Consider the following 18,964-nt stretch of genomic DNA (forward strand, 5'->3'; position numbering starts at 1 on the left):
ATATTGATATGAATAAATCATTGGATCATTTTATTTAATGGTTTGGTCTTACAGTGGTTAAATATCCCGCTAGTTCCTTTCTCTTTTGGGAACCTTAATATGGAGCTGGGCGGTATAGGGTTCACCCCGTTTCTTATAAACTTTCAAAAAGTGGCATTTTAAAACTTGCAACTTAAAATCCAACTTTACTATTTTCTCAGACGCCAAACATGAAATGTTCACCAATTCCCAGTCTAAGGTTAGCACTTATTAGATGTAATAAGGCAACCCAATGTTATCCTAAGACCTCACAGTAGTTAGAAAAAAAATTCTGGATTTTTTACTGCCAGGGCATGTAAAATTTAACAGTGCATGTCTAACATTTTAATTTCAATGCACCCTGCTCTGTAGAGTAACTAGGGCCTACCTTAGAGATAACTTTAATGCAATAGGAGTTTAAGGCTTGACAAGGGTGTTTTATTGCCACATCAAACTGACAGTTTTAAACTGCAATTACAGGCCTGATACATGTTTTAAGGGGCTATGTAAGTGGGTGGCACAATAAATGTTATAGGCCCACTAGTAACATTCAATGTACAGACCATTGGAATATGGTATACCACTTTACTAGGGAATTACAAGTAAAGTAAATGTGGCCATCTGGTGTAAGCCAATTTTACCATGTTTTAGTAAGTGAGCACACGCACTTGAACACTGCTTAGCAGTGGTAAAGTGCACATTGTTCTAAAGCCAACAAACACACATTCAGCAAATTTGGAGGGTTAAGGCAAATTATTTGGGGTCAGACCACCCTAATGCTGTCAGATCTAACCACATGTTAAACTGATACCTTGCTGGTAGACTCCATCAGAAATTAGAGACAATAGTGAAGAAGAGAGCAACTTCTCTGATACACTCTTCAGTGAAAGTATCCCTATTTAAAATCACATGAAGTTTAAGGTTTCCTGTCATAAGGTTATATGACATGGATGGGTTTAAGCAAACGTCCATTCCTTCCTCAATCTTTTCTTTGCAGACTTGCTTTTAAATGCACTAGCTTTAGAGCAATGATTAGTCAATTACTGAAAGCCTTAGAGATTTGTGAATAGCCTTTTGCAAATAAAACTCTTGCTAAGTGGTAGAAACACGTAAACATTTTAAAAACAAGTATAATTGCTGTATATCTCATATCAATTATAATGGTTCCAATGACTTTGTAATTCCAATGTATCTATACGAAGCAACGTTGAAGTATATAGAATATTCCTATCAGAAGTTAGCCAATTAAGGATTACGTTCTTTTCACAATTTTAAGAACAGTTTTCGCTTATTGCCGTAAATATTTGGGCTTTTCATCTTTTCAAGCACGTTAGGTTTTTAGGTACAAATTGTACATCTGTATCTCATGGTTGAACATTGCACGACTGCACCAGATTTTAAGGTGTAAATCTGGTACTGAAGTGTTAATTTTGACACATTTTTTGCGAAAAGACTGATTTCTACATAACCAGTATGGCTTAAGTGTAAATCAGTCTGGGGGGGCGTGGCTTACGCCCGATGGTGATGGACGTGGTCCCGTAGCTCTCTGCAGGACGAGGAGGGGAGACTGGCCGATGTTCCTTCCTCAGATACGGAAGGCGCCTAATACTTGAGGATACGATGTAGGAAGGTTTCCTGCTGAATTCCTTTCTGGACTTGGGACCTGGTCGTGTTTCCTTTATTGCGGAATCTACAAGTGAGTGTATGTGGTGTTGTCGATCGTATGACCGCCTCCATCTTCTAATCTCCCGCTGACGGAGCGAAGCTCCTAGCGTTTTTTTCTTCGGACCTTGGTGGCTATGGTCTTTCCTGTTGTAGCGCTCGTGGCAGTTTCCTCCTCCTGACTTTTGTGCCACCTTCATGCCTCTATTCATGGAATGCCATTTATTTCCACTTTCTCCTCAGAATTGGTTATTTACATCGGAGCGCAGCCATTTTGTCTGCTGAATATCACGAACTGTTCTAACATGGACTGCTTTATTTGGCCTGACTAGAATCCTATCGGCTTCAAATTCCAAAATTACCATTGCAATCATATTTTTCTCCTCATATTTTTCCACTGTGTTGTTTTTATTTTTTCATCTCTTCTGCTCGTTTTTTTTACCTTTAAATGACGCAATGCTTTTTTCATGGTGTTTTGACTTAAGCTACACATTTTTTTTTCTTTTTGTCACTGACCTGTATGCTCATGTTATGTTTACTTGCAGTGTACAGAGTGAGGCTGCCTGTTTCTCAGGGTCTTAAGGTATTGCTACTATTACTGTTTATATATTATTGTATGACTGTGGACTCTGGTGCTATGTTTTGCCTCACTCATGATAACTGCAGTTGTGATGTTGGTTTTTATTGATGCGCCATTGGTTTTGTTGCAATTACCTACTTCTGCTCTTTGTTCACTTATTTTGTAGATTTGCCTCTATTTATCTATGCATTTACGTAGTGCGCATGCTGAGGTTCTGTACTATTATGCTTGATGGGGCATTGTTCAAACATGCTTAGAGTGTTTCACTGACTTACCAGTACATTTTGTGCTCCTGCTTATTTCAGTCAGATAGTATCAATTTGTTTTCACAACCTTCATACTTTTGACTTTCGCATTTTTTGTATGGGGAGATTATATAAAGACTTGCGTAAGCCCTCCACCACTGTTAAGAAATCCTTTGTTCACACGAGATCCCGCTATCAGTGTTTAGCGATGGAGGACTTACCTGATGCCACGTCTACAAAGGGTTCATCATCTTTAACTTCATCAGTGCCTGCTACCAAAAAAGGCACAATCAAAAGATTAAAAATAGATCCTCCTTCACCTCCTTCACAGATGTCTTCTGCCACTACTATTGGCTTATTATTAGATGAAACAAGGGCCCTGCGTCCCTTTATTGAAGAGACCAAATCCACAATTCAACAACTTTCAGACAAATGGCTCTCTGTAGATGAACAGATTACTGCACTCGAGCAAAATGTAGCATCAATGGAGTCCTCTGTATCCAAAGTCGATCCAGTATGTTCACAAGTCTCGATTTTACATAAGCAGATCAAAAATTTGGAGAATAGGAGTAGGCGGAATAACATGCGCCTTTATGGTCTTGAGGAAGGTCTGGAGGGATCTGATCCCATTGCTTATTTCAAATCATTCTTGCCAAAGCTCCTTCATTTGCCAGAGGGTACTAATCTTAATATACAAAATGCACATCGCCTGGGCTCAATTAGAAGCACGTCTTCTTCTGTTGCTCCAACGAGGAAACCGAGAGGAGTGATTATGTACTTCCTCGAGTACACTGACTTACTCATAGTCTTATCTGCAGCGAGGGATATGAATCGCATCACATGGTCTGGCCATCCCTTATTCTTTTCACAGCATTATGCTAAATCAACAGCTGACCAACGTAAGGAGTTCTTGTCTCTTCGACCTCAACTGCGTTCCTTGGGAGCACAATATGGGTTGTTTCATCCTTGCCTTTTTAAAGTGACAATTAACAATAAGACTACCACATATGATGACCCTTTGAAGCTGAAAAGTTTTCTCTATTCGCATTCCAGCGAGGCGATGGATACTGCTTCTGCCTCAGGCTCTAAGTAATCTTCCGTCATTGCAGTGGATGTGCTTCTCTGTTTTGTAGTTACTATTTATGATGGTTATTATTGTTTTACAGTATATATTGTATGGTTTATTACTTGTTAATATGTTTAATCTTACGTTCCTTTTTTCTTACACAGATTCTTTCCCGGTTCTTCTGGTTCATTCCCTCTGTTCGTGAGGTCCGTTGGGTCTTCTCCCTTCCTTCGTCTTCCCGTTTGAGCTATGGTCACGCCATTATTCATGTGGCTTCCACCCTTCTACCCTTTGCATTGTCTTGGTCCAGATGTTATGTAAGTTTTCTGTCTTCCCCTTTTCCTAGTGTTTTTTGCCATTTGGTTTTATTTTTGGTTTCCTATCCACTTGCTCTTGCTTCCTTATCATCTCTCTTACTCAGATACATTGGATCTCTCAATTGTTTCTTCTCCCCTTCTCTTGTTTTATCTTTGTCTCTTTTACATCTTTTCCCTAAGACATCTGTCTTCTTTTTCCCACTTCGTCACCCCTTTTCCCAATTGGTTGACAGTGCACTATTATTCTCTTTTTTTCTCAGTTTCCTCTGAATGTTTCTTGATGTATTTTTATGCTTTTCTCGTATGTTCTTTTCTATTTTCAACTCTTAATTGTTCTCCATCTCCTTCTTTTTTAGCTTTACCTTCCTTATTACTTTCTCAGTCTATTTTCAACTTCTTTTTTCAAATAATAGTTATTTGGCATCTACTGCACTCCGCTTCCTGTTTTCCATGGTTATATCTGGTATGGTTTTTGATGTCTTCTTCTTTGTTTTACACATGCATGGCTTTCTCATTTTTTCCTTATGAGTTATATGACTGGATTTTAATGTTTAATATCTTTCACGTTATGGTATGCCTCTGACAATTGTTTCATGGAACGTTAGAGGCCTCCATTCACCATTTAAAAGGCAAAGAGTTTTGTCCCACATTGCTAAACTTAACGCTGATATAGCTTGTATACAGGAATCTCACCTTTCTGCTGACGAATCTATTAAATTAAAGAGGGGTTGGGTGGGGGAGGTTTATTTCTCCCCAGGTGATGGCAAACGTAATGGTGTAATGATTTTGTTTCGCAAATCACTTCCTGTCAAAGTTGTCACAAGTTGTACTGATCAATTAGGTAGGTGGGTTCTGGTAAACTTTACTTTGGATAAGGTTCCTATGTCCATTTTAAACGTTTACGCCCCAGTCACTGGCGATGCCTCTTTTTGGTCCTCGCTGGCTCCACATATTACACAACATTATACTGACAATTTCATTCTAGCTGGAGATTGTAATGAGGTTCTTGATCCATTCTTAGATAGACAATCATTCACTGCATACATTCCCCACAAATCGCATAAATCTTTCAAGCAACTCATTCATCAATATAAATTACTCGATGCCTGGAGACTATGTAACCCTACTTTACAAGAATACTCTTTTTTTCCCCCGCCTCATCACACTCAGTCAAGATTGGACTATTTTTTTATTTCACATCACCTCTCTCAATCCCTCATTTCTTCTGATATTGGATCCATTTTAATCTCTGATCATGCGCCAGTTTCAATATCTCTGTATGTTCTCTGTAAGCCTAATGCTGCTAAGAAGTGGCGTTTCAACAATTCTCTCCTCCTTGATTCTGTTTTGGTCTCTTCTTTTACTACTTTTTTTCATGAATTTTTCTGCGTCTCCCATAAACGAAGGAAGGCGCAACAATCCACCAAAGATCTTTTTTCCAAAATTAAAAGTTTAGAACACTCTTATTACACTTCAAAGTCCAAAGAATGCTTGAGTGAACTTATTGCCACTAAACTTAAGTTTAATATAGATACCACAAATAATGCTTCTAACTATCTGCTAAAGTCTAGTGCCAAATTCTACAGTGGTCAAAACAGAGCTGGGAAATTGTTGGCTAATTACTTAAAAGCTAAACAAAACCGGGTCAACATAGACACCATTCATGGTCAGGATGACTCACTCAAGCATAAGGATAATGATATTCTGCAGGAGTTTCAACTTTTTTGTGAATCACTCTATTCCTCTGAATCGACTGCGTCTGCAGACTCTATATCTCAATTCCTCTCTCAGATTCAATTTACTTTTGTTTCGCCTCCGATCTTTCTCCATTGCAAACAGATATAATGCAATCAAAGCTCTTTCGAGCACTGCAGATTTTGAAACATGGGAAAGCTCCGGGCCCAGATGGTTTTACAGTTGAATTCTTTTCCCACTTTTCCAAATTGCTTATTCCCAAATTACATATTTTAAACTCTATTTTCCTTGCTTCTGGTTCAGCTTCTGGTACCTTCTCGGATGCTCTTATCTGTATTCTTCCCAAACCAGGTAAGGATCCACAGTATTGTAAGAATTATCTTCCAATATCTCTGGTAAATATTGATTATAAAATTTTCTCGAAAGCGCTGGCTCTTCGTTTGGAATCGCACTTACCTGAACTTCTAGGCAAGGAACAGTCTGGTTTTGTCAAGGGCAGATTCCTTGCAGACAATACCAGATTGTTCTTCGATATCATTTCTAAATCTTCTCACTCATCTCAATCTCTCGCAGCCATTGCTCTTGATGCTGAGAAAGCTTTTGATAGAGTTGAATGGTTGTATCTTTTTTAGGTCCTGAAGTGGTTTGGCTTTGGTCCAAAAATATCCACGTTGATTTCACTCTTGTATTCTCACCCGAGGTTGGCCTTTTCGGCAAATGGCGGTCTATCTCCTTATTTTTCTCCTAACAGAGGGGTTCCGTTCCACAAGGCTGTCCTGTTTCCCCCTTTTTGTTTGACCTTGCCCTAGAGCCTTTCCTATTAACGATTCGCCAAAACAATGACATTCATGGCTTCACTTTCAAGCAATCTAACATTAAGATGGCGGCATATGCCGATGATGTCTTATTGTTGCTCTCCCAACCCAGTTCTTCCCTTCCTGCATTCTTAACTGAGGTAGATTACTTTGCTCATGTATTGGGATATAAATTAAACAGGGACAAGTGCGAAATCTTACCCCTTATGAAATTTACTCTTAAAAATGATTTTTCTGCTTCGGGCTTCTCATGGAACTCCGAGCCTATTAAATACTTGGGACTTAACTTTACGGCATCTCTTAAAGGCACAGTTATTCGTTATTTAGACGATTGTAATCAAAAACTAATTACCCTTACTTCCAAGTGGCATCCTCTTTATTTATCTTGGTGGGGGAGGTTGGATACGATCAGGATGATGCTTTCGCCTATCGTCCTCTTCACCGTTTCCAACATCCCATTTTCCATCCCCTCAAAATATTTTTAAAAAATGTGATTCTATTCTCTCTACCTTTTTATGGGGTCACAAAAAGTCTCGTATGTCCTTGAATAAACTGATGCGTCCTAAAACGGAGGGTGTGGTGAATTTTCCTAACTTCTCTTTATACCATAAATCTTTTCTGCTACATCACGTGTCTAGGTGGCTTTTGGATTTTACCGCCTTGTCTCCTCTTTGGCGGGACCTGGAGAGCTCTTTCATTTCTCCCTTCTCTTTTAAAGAATATCTCATGTTTTCTCGAAAACCACAGTGTGTAGCTACTCCTATTCTTAAGCACACATCTAAAATTCTCCCTAGTCTCCCTATACCATCCTTTTTTGAGCAACCCATCTGGCACAATATTTCTATCCTGATTAATAACAGGCCCATCTTTTGGAAGGCATGGCGATCTCGTGGTCTCATATGGGTTCATCAATTATACCATCAAGGTCGACCCCTCTCCTTTTCATCAGCTATCTCCTCCTTCAACTCCTTTTTTCTGAACTAAATATGCCTTGTTAATCACTGCACTTCAAGAGGCTCGTAATGCATATCTTGCTTCTCCTTCTCTTGTTTATCCAGAGCCTTCTAGTATGCCTTCATTATATTCTTTACTCCTTAAAAAAGCCAGAGCTTCCAGAATTGATGCTTCTCTTTTAACTTCCTCCTCATCTCGTACTAAAACTAAGACAGAGGAGATTTGGGAAGAAGATTTCCATGTCTCCTGGCCCATTGAACTTTGGGATAAAATCTGGTTGAAGTTGTGCAAGTCTTCTAGAGCGGCTAGCGACTCAGACACTATTTTTTATTTATAATCGCTTATTACTTTCCCCACTCACTCTCAGCAAACAGTTTCCAGATTCCACAGATTCATGCTGGTCCTGATCAACGCCACGTGCAGACCTTTTCCACATGCTTTTTGATTGCCCCCTAGTTCGCACTTTTTGGTTACAAGTATGGTCCCAGATCAATAAAAAAAAATTCTCAACACATCCTTTTTCTGTTTCACACATTTTCTTGGGGAGTGTATTTCCTATTTGGAATCAGTGTACTCTGCGTACCAGAATTATTGACATATTGTTAGCGGTTGCTTTTCAACAAATCACCAAATACTGGAAAGACTTCACCAAAATATCATATCAGGCTTGGTGGTATGCAGTCTGCTATAATCACAGATTAGACACGACTTATGTTTACCCATTGACCCTGGCGAAGAAAAGAAAGGAATTGTGGGATCCTGTTACCTCTTTGTTTAATGAAAGTGCCAAAAGCTCTTTGCCAATATCTCCTTTACAACAAGAAGTTCCCAAACCTCCGTGAAGACTTCTTACTGCTCCATATTGTTCCATATACTTCATGTCTCATATTTTATTTTTGTATTTATAAATTGTACATTTCATATTACTGATTTCAAATTTCTGAATGGTTTTATAGGTATCTTTATTCATATTTATCAGTCATGCTTACAGTCTACTGCATATCTTCTGTTGTTTTTCCTCTATTTCCCCCCTTTTATTTATTTATTTTTTATCTTTTTGACTTCTACCAAATGTTATGGTTTTGCTGTATTAGTGCTTGATCTTATGTAACATTTTTTTTTCCTTTTTACTGTTTTTTGTGTTCATTTTGTCGGAAATGACTTTAATAAAATTTTTCTTGAACTGTAAGTATTAATCAGTCTCCTCAATGGGGCAGGTTGTGAGTTTCTCTAGGCAGCGGAAGCCTGTAGAAATGTGATCGAAACACACATTATCTACCTACAGCTTGTTGTTATTTAAAACTATTTTTTAGGTTGTTTTGACCCCTATAAAAGTGTTCTTATTTACTCCTGGCCAGTCCTTTTTCAGAGTGGTAAAGTTTCCATGAACTAATTCACTGATGTTTTATAATCGCACATTGCGAAATGTATACAGGCTCTTTTGAGAAGCTGTGGCAATCTTTAGTTCTAAAGAGTACACTTGCACATCTCGTTACATTCTGAATAAATCTAACATGTTCCTCCCATCTACTAGTAAACCCATATGAGCAGATTTTCAAATGCTCTTTTTGATTCAGGACTTATGAGCAGGGTTGCTCATAGTGTTCAGCTACAGAAACAGAAATGCACCATAGTTTCGTCCCAGAATACAGTTTTAAATTGTGATCTCCATACCTGGGACAGTTTTGCATTCATATCGAAGCACGAATATTCTTATGTGCATTCTAAAGGTCAGTAATGATATCTGCTCATAACTTTACTTTTCAGAAAGCATGTTTACTTTAAAAGTATTGGGGGTATATTATCAAGGCGGGCGATATGAGATCTATTAGCAAGCTGTCGCTAACATCAGTTAGCGACAGCTTTTAAGTGATAGCGAGCGGTTTGGGGACTGCTTTGTATGTCAGCGATATTTATCGCTAATAACATGCAAAGTTGGCATACCCAACCTGTTAGCGACTGAAATCAGTCGTTAAAATCGCCAATGCCTATTATCAACGCATGCGTAGCAATGAAAAAATTTGCGCTAAGCGCGAATATCACCAAAACCTAATTCCTGCTCTGACCACTTCTTAACGTGTATATCCAACAGGAGGTGGATATTCAGGTTAAGACCCCATTAGCGATAATGCCTGAATATCGCTGGATTCCCAGCGATATTCACGCATTTCGCCGCTATCGCCGGATATTTTGTCGCTTTAGTGATAAACGTTGCTAATAGCACGATATCTCTGCGATAAATTTCGGCGATGAGCAGCAATAAAAAAAATATCGCTATGCCCATTTAGTGATAAATATCGCTAGTTGTTGATAATATGCTCTTTAGTTCCTTTTCCTTCCGAAATGATACTGTACCTACCTCTAAACAGTTTTTGTCTCACTTTTTGTCACTAGAAACAAAGACAGAACTGATGTTGAAGTTATATTGAACAGAAGATTTATTAAATCATTAAAAGAGACAATAGGAAGGTAATTTAACTCTTAAATAACATACAATAATTAACTGCGAAGTGAGTACGTAATCATCAGAGTGAAAAATAAACAATCGTTACTGTAACACAAGAAACGTTAATGCATACTCAATCAGTTCCTCTAAATATATCAATTGCATATTTAATAATAACCCATAGCAATGCTTTTTTTACATTTTGTCAATTAGAATATTATAGTTAATATGCAGTTTATGTAAATTAAAACAAAAAGACAGAATCTAAACCCTTAGCGCGTTCATTTAATAGCAATTTAGAAAATCTAAGACCTACTTTCTTGCCTGTAGCATGATTGAGTGTTTTCTCTCACATGTTTCTCCTCTGGGGGTGTTAAATGTGGCGTTGATGTAACTGCACCGGAGGTGAGACTCTCCACTGATAGGGGGGAGGGGGCTGGTCTTCAAATATAAGCATTTAAAACACTGCACATTCGGATATACTTCTCGTCTTACTCAATAGCAACCTTTTGGGCATCTAATTAATATCTCAGTTGGTGGTTTCTCAGGAAAATCATTCCGGTAGAAGCAATTTTACATAGGATCTGTGCCCAACAGCCGAGAACATGGCGCACTGCATAATTAATGCTTATTTTTTAAGTTACGATTCCAGAATGAGATTAAATAAATTGTTCATAATAATTCAATGCTGTCAGAAACATGATTAGCTCAAATCAACAGATCATTACAAATTAAAATTCACTTAAACTGTTACCTATTTCTTAAAGGAAATAGCTTTTCATTGACAATAAAATTCATTTTTGAATTTTTTTTTAAATTGTAGTTAAACATGAGGGATACACATGTTTAAATTTGCAGCATAATGGAGAGAATCATGACGTTATGCAGGAGCATCAGATAATGCAGACCCTTGTTCTGCTAGTTGGAAGTTGAGAATTAAGTGGAAGAGGAGACAGTGAAGAGCACACACATATCTTGTAATGTCTATATTTGCTTATGAAGCGAATACAACGTCGTAAATTTGATAATTGCCAAAACTCACACATTCCCAAAACGTCAGTGTACAGAATTTGGGCAAACTAAACAGAGACAAAATTCTTCCAGACAACCAATACAAATGCACATTCACAGCAAAGTGCCTGTTGAATTGCACTTTGTTGTGAATGTGCAGCTCAACTAACCGCCATATTCATGAAAATCGGCATTTGCGATTCTGAAATAGCGAAAAATAGCGAATCGCTATTCAGAAATCGCAAATCCGAATTCATGAATAATTGCGATTAAAAAAAGCGATTCGCACGCGATCGCAAAATCCGATAGCGATCCGATTGAAATTGCGATTAATCGCAGATTAATCGCTATTTCCGCCTACCCACGCCTGTACTCTCCATGACCAGGCAAGTCAACAACGTCTCCTCGGCATGCTTCAACATCCTACGCATGCTACGGAAGATCTTCTGGTGGATCCCCACCGAGACCAGGAAGACCGTCACCCAGGCCCTCGTCACCAGCCGACTGGACTACGGCAACGCCCTCTACGCCGGGACCACCGCCAAGCTCCAGAAGAGACTCCAGCGGATCCAGAACGCCTCAGCCAGACTCATCCTCGACATCCCACGAACCAGCCACATCTCCGGACATCTGCGAGACCTTCACTGGCTCCCCGTCAACAAAAGAATCACCTTCCGCCTCCTCACCCACGCACACAAAGCCCTACACGACCAAGGCCCGAGCTACCTCAACAGCCGAGTCAACTTCTACGCTCCCAAACGCCACCTCCGATCAGCCAACCACGCCCTCGCCGCCGTCCCCCGCATCCGAAGAGCGACTACAGGAGGAAGGTCCTTCTCCCACCTGGCCGCCAAGACCTGGAACTCCCTCCCGACCGACCTGCGCCTGACCCAAGACCACCTCTCCTTCAGGAAGAAGCTGAAGACCTGGCTGTTCGAGCAGTAGCGGCTCCCCCCCCCCCCCAGCGCCTTGAGACCCCACGGGTATGTAGCGCGCTTTATAAGTGTCACTGATTGATTGATTGACTGCGATCTCGCAAATAGCGATATCGCTATTTGCGATATCGCTATTTGCGAGATCGCAAACTCGCGAGATCGGGAAAACGGGAAGTCGCATTTCGAGCCCAGTGATGACATCACAACCAGGAAGCTGCCGGTTCCCACCACCATTTTGCACATTGAGGCACAGAGAGAGGGAGCACATTGGAGAGCTGCAGCACATCTTGGCAAGTACACAGATCCACAGATCCACAACCCATACCATGGCTGAGGAAGCTGCACCTGGGACCAGCAGCTCGTCTGGGAGAAAGAGAAAACTCAAATTCTCCGAGCAGGAGCTGGAACACCTAATCGAGGGGGTTGTGGCCAACCACGACCAACTGTTTGGCGCTAATTCACGGAGGGTCCCAGAAATGGAGAAGCGGCGCATATGGCAGGGGATAGCCTCAGCAGTGAACTCGGTGGGAGTGGCGGCCAGGTCCCTGGAAGAACTCAAAAAGCGGTGGTACGACCTCCGAGGCCGTGCCAAGGAGAAGGTGGCGGCGCGCCTTGGGGAGTCCTCGGGCACAGGAGGAGGAGGACCAACGGTACCACCAAACACCGCCATGGAGGACCAGGTGGAGAACACCCTGGAGAGGGAGGCCTGTGTGGGTTTCACTACACTGGACTCATCCCGCCCCACACAAGACACCCAAGGTAAGTGGCATGCGACTGCGACCCTGCCCCCTATGGATGTCCATGACCAAATAGGCTCCCCCAATTTCCCATAGGCATGCCATAGTTGCACATCAAGGAATGTCCTGAAGCATTGTGGGAGATGTAGTCTGGCCACAATGTTGTAGTACCACAATGCAGCCAGTCAGGTCCCAATGCACACAAAGCCACTGCCATTCAGGGAATGTCACCCAGCATGCATGTAGCAACTGCACGTCTGCCAGATGCATGCAACTAATGGTCCACCACTTACCCCCACAGGTGGCGATACCAGTGACAGTGACAGGCTGGAGATCGATGAGGGCGTCCCGGAGGTGGAGGTGCCAACACCTACCCAGGCACCAGCCCCTGCCGCTGCATCTGCACCAGCAGCAACTACCACCAGCAGCGTCCCCCCTGCAACTGGTGCAGCGCCCACATCCGCTGGCATGGCAGCCCCCATTGTGCCTCCTGCCACCGCTGCTCCTCCCAGAGCCGCAGCCAGGGCAGTCACTCCTGTGGCCCCTGCATCAACTGCTACTGCCACACCTGCAGGCACACCCCCTGCGACTAGCTCACCTGCAACACCGGCGGCCTTACCCCCAGCAGCTGTCGCCTCAACATCCGGGGCTGCGCCACTGTCCACTCAGCGGCCAGCCTCACAATCAGGCCAGCAGGGCAGGCGTGGCAAGTCAGGCCAGCAGGGCAGGCGTGGCAGGTCACGCCAGCGCTCCACAGCAGCTACCAGGCGGGCCAATGCTGATGGACTGGCGCGGCTCAGCATTGAGAGACGGATGCTGCGCATACACCAGCGCCAGGCTCAGCAACAGGGAGCTATTCAGCTCCAACTACACAATATTGGCCGCAACGTGGCATCTGTTGCTGGCCACATTGAAGGCATGAGGGCCGACCTGGCCGGTGTGGGAGATGGAATGGCCCGCATTGCTGCAGCCGTGGAGGCCAACACCCGTGCCATGCTGAGAGTGCGCCGTGGGCAACGCTGGCACCACCGCCAACTATTGACCCGGCTTGGCACTTACAGCAGGGCAAGCTATGTGTCGGCAAATGCGACATCACTTTTGGCGTGGCGCAGTCTGACCCAGCAGCACGCTATCATCCAGTGCAGTGAGGACATGACGAGGGTGCTGGAGACCCTCACCATGGCCGTCGTTGCTCTTCACCCTCCACCTATTCCATCTGTTGTGGGGGGTGATGATGCGAGTGAGGGGGCGTCCAGCCTCAGCTCACAATCTGCTTCACAGGCCCCACTACCCACCCGCAGCACCAGGACCCCCCCATTGCCTGAAGCCCCGGAGGAGGATGCCCCTCAGAGGCGCTATGGAGGAACACGCACTAGGCGCACCTAGAGAACTGCACGTCACCACTGGCACAGGCTGAGGTCAAGCCTGCCATGCAGTCATGCACAGCAGTATGGCGGAATACTGTTTGTTGGACTAATTTGGACAGTAACCTTATATTTCATTTTGTGAATTTAACAACTACTTTTCATTTGCTATTTGGACAGAAACCTTATATTTCATTTTGTGAATTTAACAACTACTTTTCATTTGCTATTTGGACAGAAACCTTATATTTCATTTTGTGAATTTAAAAAATACATTTATTTTCCTACACACATTAGCGTTGTGTCATCATTACATTTTGCATGCATTGTTGATTTGTGGGGTGATGGAAGTGGTTGTACTAGAAACAGTGTGCACTGTGATGTGGTTGCGACGTCTATGCCCTTCTGCTGGGTTCTCCCCTTGTGCATGGCGCGCATGTGCAGGTGGCTGGTTGTCCCCCTCAGATTCACTGCCAGAGATGTCAACAGGTATCCGGCGCTTGGTTGCAATGTTATGTAGTATTGCGCAGACAGCCACTATGCGGAAGCACTTTTCAGGACTGTAATACATGGCCCCACCTGTCTTGTGCAGTATGCGGAACCTGCTCTTGAGCAGGCCAAATGTCCTTTCTATGCAATTCCTTGTCCGTATGTGTGCAATATTGTAGCGCCGTTGCTGGGGTGTAGCAGGGTTGAGGTATGGGGTCAGGAGGTATTCACGGAGGGCGTAGCCACAGTCACCTGAATGAGAGGAGCAGATGGTGATTGCCTGTGCTACGCTGTTACATCTTTGCAATGTGACATTTCAATCAAAGTGTACTTACCAAGTAGGTGTCCTTCCCCAAACTCTCCCCTGACCAGTCGTGTGTGGAGTCCGCTGTGCCGGAAAATGAAGGAGTCATGGGTACTCCCTGGGTACCGTGCGACGATGTCAGTGATGTATGTCTTGGCATTGCCGACCATCTGGATGTTGAGGGAGTGGTAGCACTTTCTATTGCGGAACATATACTCCATGCCAGCTGGTGGGCAGATGGCGACGTGGGTACAGTCTATACATCCGAGCACATGTGGAAAATGGGCTACATTGTAGAATTGTAGCTTTGTCATGTCCAATTCCTGTTGGCTGGCGGGGAATTTGATGTGACGGTGTAGCTGGGTGTAGCTGGGTGAGCAAAAGTGTGGAGGCAGCGTGACATGGTGGGCTGGGATATTCCCCCAGCAGCCGCTACTACCCCCTGGAAACTTCCGGAGGCCAGGAGGTGCAGGCTACACAATACCTGCACATATGTAGGCACAGCATTGGTACGGCTTGTTGGGTGCTGCATCAGGGGGTCAAGGTCCTGTATTAGCTGCATTATCATTTCCCCATTCAGCCTGTATTTAGCATATATCTGCTCTCTGGTTTGGCCCAGCAAGGTGACCCGCTGGCAGAATATCCTGTCCTGGATCCTGCGTCTCCTCCGTGCTAATCGCTGTAGCCTGCGACGCCTCACCACCATGTACATTCCTGGCATTGTGGGACTCCTAATGCTGCTGATGATAATGGTCCTTATGTGTGATTGGTCAGGCCAGTGCCTGTTGGTGATAGGACAACGGTTTTTTGAAAGTTTTTTTTCCATGGCTTTCATGGTTACCACCTGCTTTGAGTTGTCCTTATTTTGCGCCGTGAAAAATGCGATTTTTGGGTTTTTCGCTAATTGCGATTTTTCTTGAATACCGATTGCGATTTTTTTGCGAATTCGCTATTATTTTCGCAGATTCCGTGGTGTGTCGCTATTTCCGAATCGCTAATGCTCAGCGGCAGGGATTCTGCGAATATATTAGCGAATTCGCAAATATGTGTTTGCGAATTCGCTATTTTGTTGATGAATGCCGATTACGGAAATTGCGCCCGCATTTGCGTTTTCGCAGCGATTGCGGGCGCAATTTCACTTCATGAATCAGGCTGTAAACATATTATGCTGCAAAATAGCGAATGTCCCTCCCCAAAGGGCAATGCATTAGCATTATTTTTGATAATGAAAATATGCCGTTCTACCAGAACTACATCAATTGAAAAGCTCCCATGGCTAAGCTGCAACGCTGAATCCAGCACCACTGTCCGATTAGAAACATGAATGGATAATGCTAGGCAACATGTGATACATTGGGTGAAACACTGCCCACCCTCCACACTACTACTTGGAGAGGAATACATACCATTTGTCGAGTATCTCATTGCAGCTTTTTTATTCTTTACTTTTTCCTCATCGTTCAGTAAATAAGCACACTTTTAACATTTCATTGTCACTGTTGGAAATTGGGATGCTGGTTGAAGGGTGAAATCCTCTGTCAGGGTGAAACACAAGCAAATCCCAAATTAACCAGGGCTTACCCCTCTAGAAGCTTTGCATAAAGCAGTCAGGCTTAACTTAGAGGCAATGTGTAAAGTATGTGTGCAGCATTGAAACAGTAATAAAGTGAAAACATAACTCAAGAATAATCCAATACCAATTTAGTTATTTGAGACCATAAACAACAGAAAAACAATCATTAGAACCGGAGATAAGGAAAGGGGCGACCACTCGGTCCCCCCGAACGTATGGTAGGGTGCCCTGACCCCCCCGGGAAACCATTTTGGGCAGGAGGCGTGTCTCGGCTGGTATGCCCGAAGCGTCGTAGCCGGGGCGCGCCTTTTCCCGCCCAAGAGGGGTTATCCTAGACACTTACACCGCTGGCACACCCCGTAGGCGGATCGGAGGAGGGTACACGCCCTCCCGAGGAAGAATAAAAGGAGCAACAATCCAAGGAAGCATCCTCTTGTTCCTGTGCTTGGAAGCTGCACCTCCGCGTTGCACGTGAGCCCTAGACGGAACAAGGAGCCAATTTTGAGAACTTGTAATCTTGTGTTTCTCTTTTCAGTGATTCCGAATCTTTGGATCCAGGACCTCGAGTCGAATATCCATGAACGATGCCTGGTAAAAGGGTCGGAAAGAAGGTTGGGACCGAACAAATGCTTCGCATGCTGGTGAAAGACATGGCAAACATGAAGAAGCAGATGGCGGCAATGAATGGTACGGGCAGACCGAAGAAAGTCATCGGACCAGCATTGCCGGGAGTAGTCCCTGCCAGGAGAGGTAAAAGGGCCAGGAATAGGGCGACAGGGGGGGAGGCCCCGGTTCCCGAGTCACCTCCGGCAAGCCCGGTCAGTCCAGTAGAGGCCCCAGTTCCGATCCCGAACGCGGGACAGCCGATCCCCGTGGTAGCTACACCCGTGAACGAGGGGAATATGCCTCCCGAGCTGGCCGCCAAGTTGGCGGCGTGGTTAGGCAAGAGCAACGAGGGTGCCGTGGCACCGGGAGACACGGCCGAGGAGGCCAGGTTAATAATGAAGCAGTTGCGGCAATCGAGAGATGCTGCGAAGGCACCTTATCCTCTTGTCTCCCCTCAGGTTCCCTCGGAACAACCGGCGTCGGAACAGCAGCAACAGCAAGTACAGCTACTGATTCGGGTAAGCAGCCGTTGCCAATGGCGAGGGAGGGATCGTTACCCTCAAGGAGGGAAAAGGTGGTCCAACATATCCCGATGGCAAAAATGGCGGGTTTCAGGGTAGATGAGACGATCGCTAATTGGGCCAGGGCATTTGGAATGTTCACTGCAATCATGGGGGAACGTAGGCCCGAAGTATTGCAGGAATTGGCTTGTTACCAGACACGTATAATGGAATTTTATGAAACGTATGAAGGTAATCAATGGATGGGTTATGATAACAAATTTCGGAAGGCCAAGGAGCACGACTCATCCCTGACGTGGGATTGTTTCGACTCCATTTCCTGGCAGAAGCAGGTTATGCCAAACACGACGAAGTCGTCTTCGTTTGGCGGGAACGGGGCGGAGCCTTCCCGCCATTATTCGGCGGCGCCCTTTCGAGCGGGCGCCAGCAGTGATCAACACACTAGGAGTAATAGGAACTCGGGTAGGAAAGGGGTCTGTTGGAGCTTTAACAGAGGCAAGTGCACTAGGCCACAAGGGACATGCAAGTTCAGGCATGAGTGTGCAGGGTGCGGACAGTCTTCACACCCCGAGAGTTTGTGCAGAGCCAAGAATGGTGATACAGGGGGTAGAGGAGGGGCCACACAGGTCTAATATTGGCCGGGGGGCACCGCTACCTACTCCCGTTGACATCATGGCAATGATCCCTTGGCTGAACGAATACCCTGATCATGTCTCCGTCGGGGTGTTGCGAGACGGTTTTTCATATGGTTTCCGCATCCCGGCGGGGGATTTTCGGGGGGAAGCACAGTGTAAGAACCAACTATCGGTTCAACTGAATACGGCGGTAGTACAGGCAAAGATTGCAAAGGAGGTAGCCCGAGGTAGGGTTGCGGGACCATATGAGAACCCGCCAGTTATTAACTTTGTTTGTTCACCGTTGGGAAGTAGTCCCCAAGAAGGACCCAGGTGAGTTTAGGTTAATCCATAATTTGTCCGCTCCTAGGGGGCTTTCGGTGAACGATGCGATTGACCCAGGAGTGTGTTCGGTGCGGTATGCATCCTTTGATGAGGCCGTCGCCATGTTGAATCGCCTGGGGCCCGGAGCGCTGATGGCTGAATCAGATATCGAGTCAGCGTTCCGGTTGCTCCCGGTACACCCACAGGATCAGCGTCTATTGGGTTTTGTGTTTCAAGGTCGCTACTACATGGATAAATGTATGCCAATGGGTTGCTCCATCTCTTGTGCGTATTTTGAGATGTTCAGTAGTTTTTTGCAATGGGCGTTCACAAGAGCCACTGGCTTTACGCAAGTTATGCATTACCTTGATGATTTTCTGTTTCTGGGGACAACCGGAGACACGGAATGTGCACAGGCTTTGAACGAATTTTGTAATATCATGAGACGATTTGGCGTGCCACTGGCACCAGGCAAGACAGTGGGGCCATCTACTTCACTCGAGTTTCTGGGAATTGAGCTCGACTCTGTGGAGGGGTGCTTCCGTTTGCCCAAGGAGAAGGTAACGAAATTTAAGGCCTCACTCGAGATATGCATCGGCGAGAGAAAAGTAACGCTCCATCAGTTGCAACAAGCTGTGGGTCAGCTTAACTTTGCCCTTAGAGTGATACCGATGGCTCGCCCCTTTTC

Source organism: Lissotriton vulgaris, chromosome 6 (assembly GCF_964263255.1).
Source record: "Lissotriton vulgaris chromosome 6, aLisVul1.2, whole genome shotgun sequence".
Lineage (NCBI taxonomy): Eukaryota > Metazoa > Chordata > Amphibia > Caudata > Salamandridae > Lissotriton > Lissotriton vulgaris.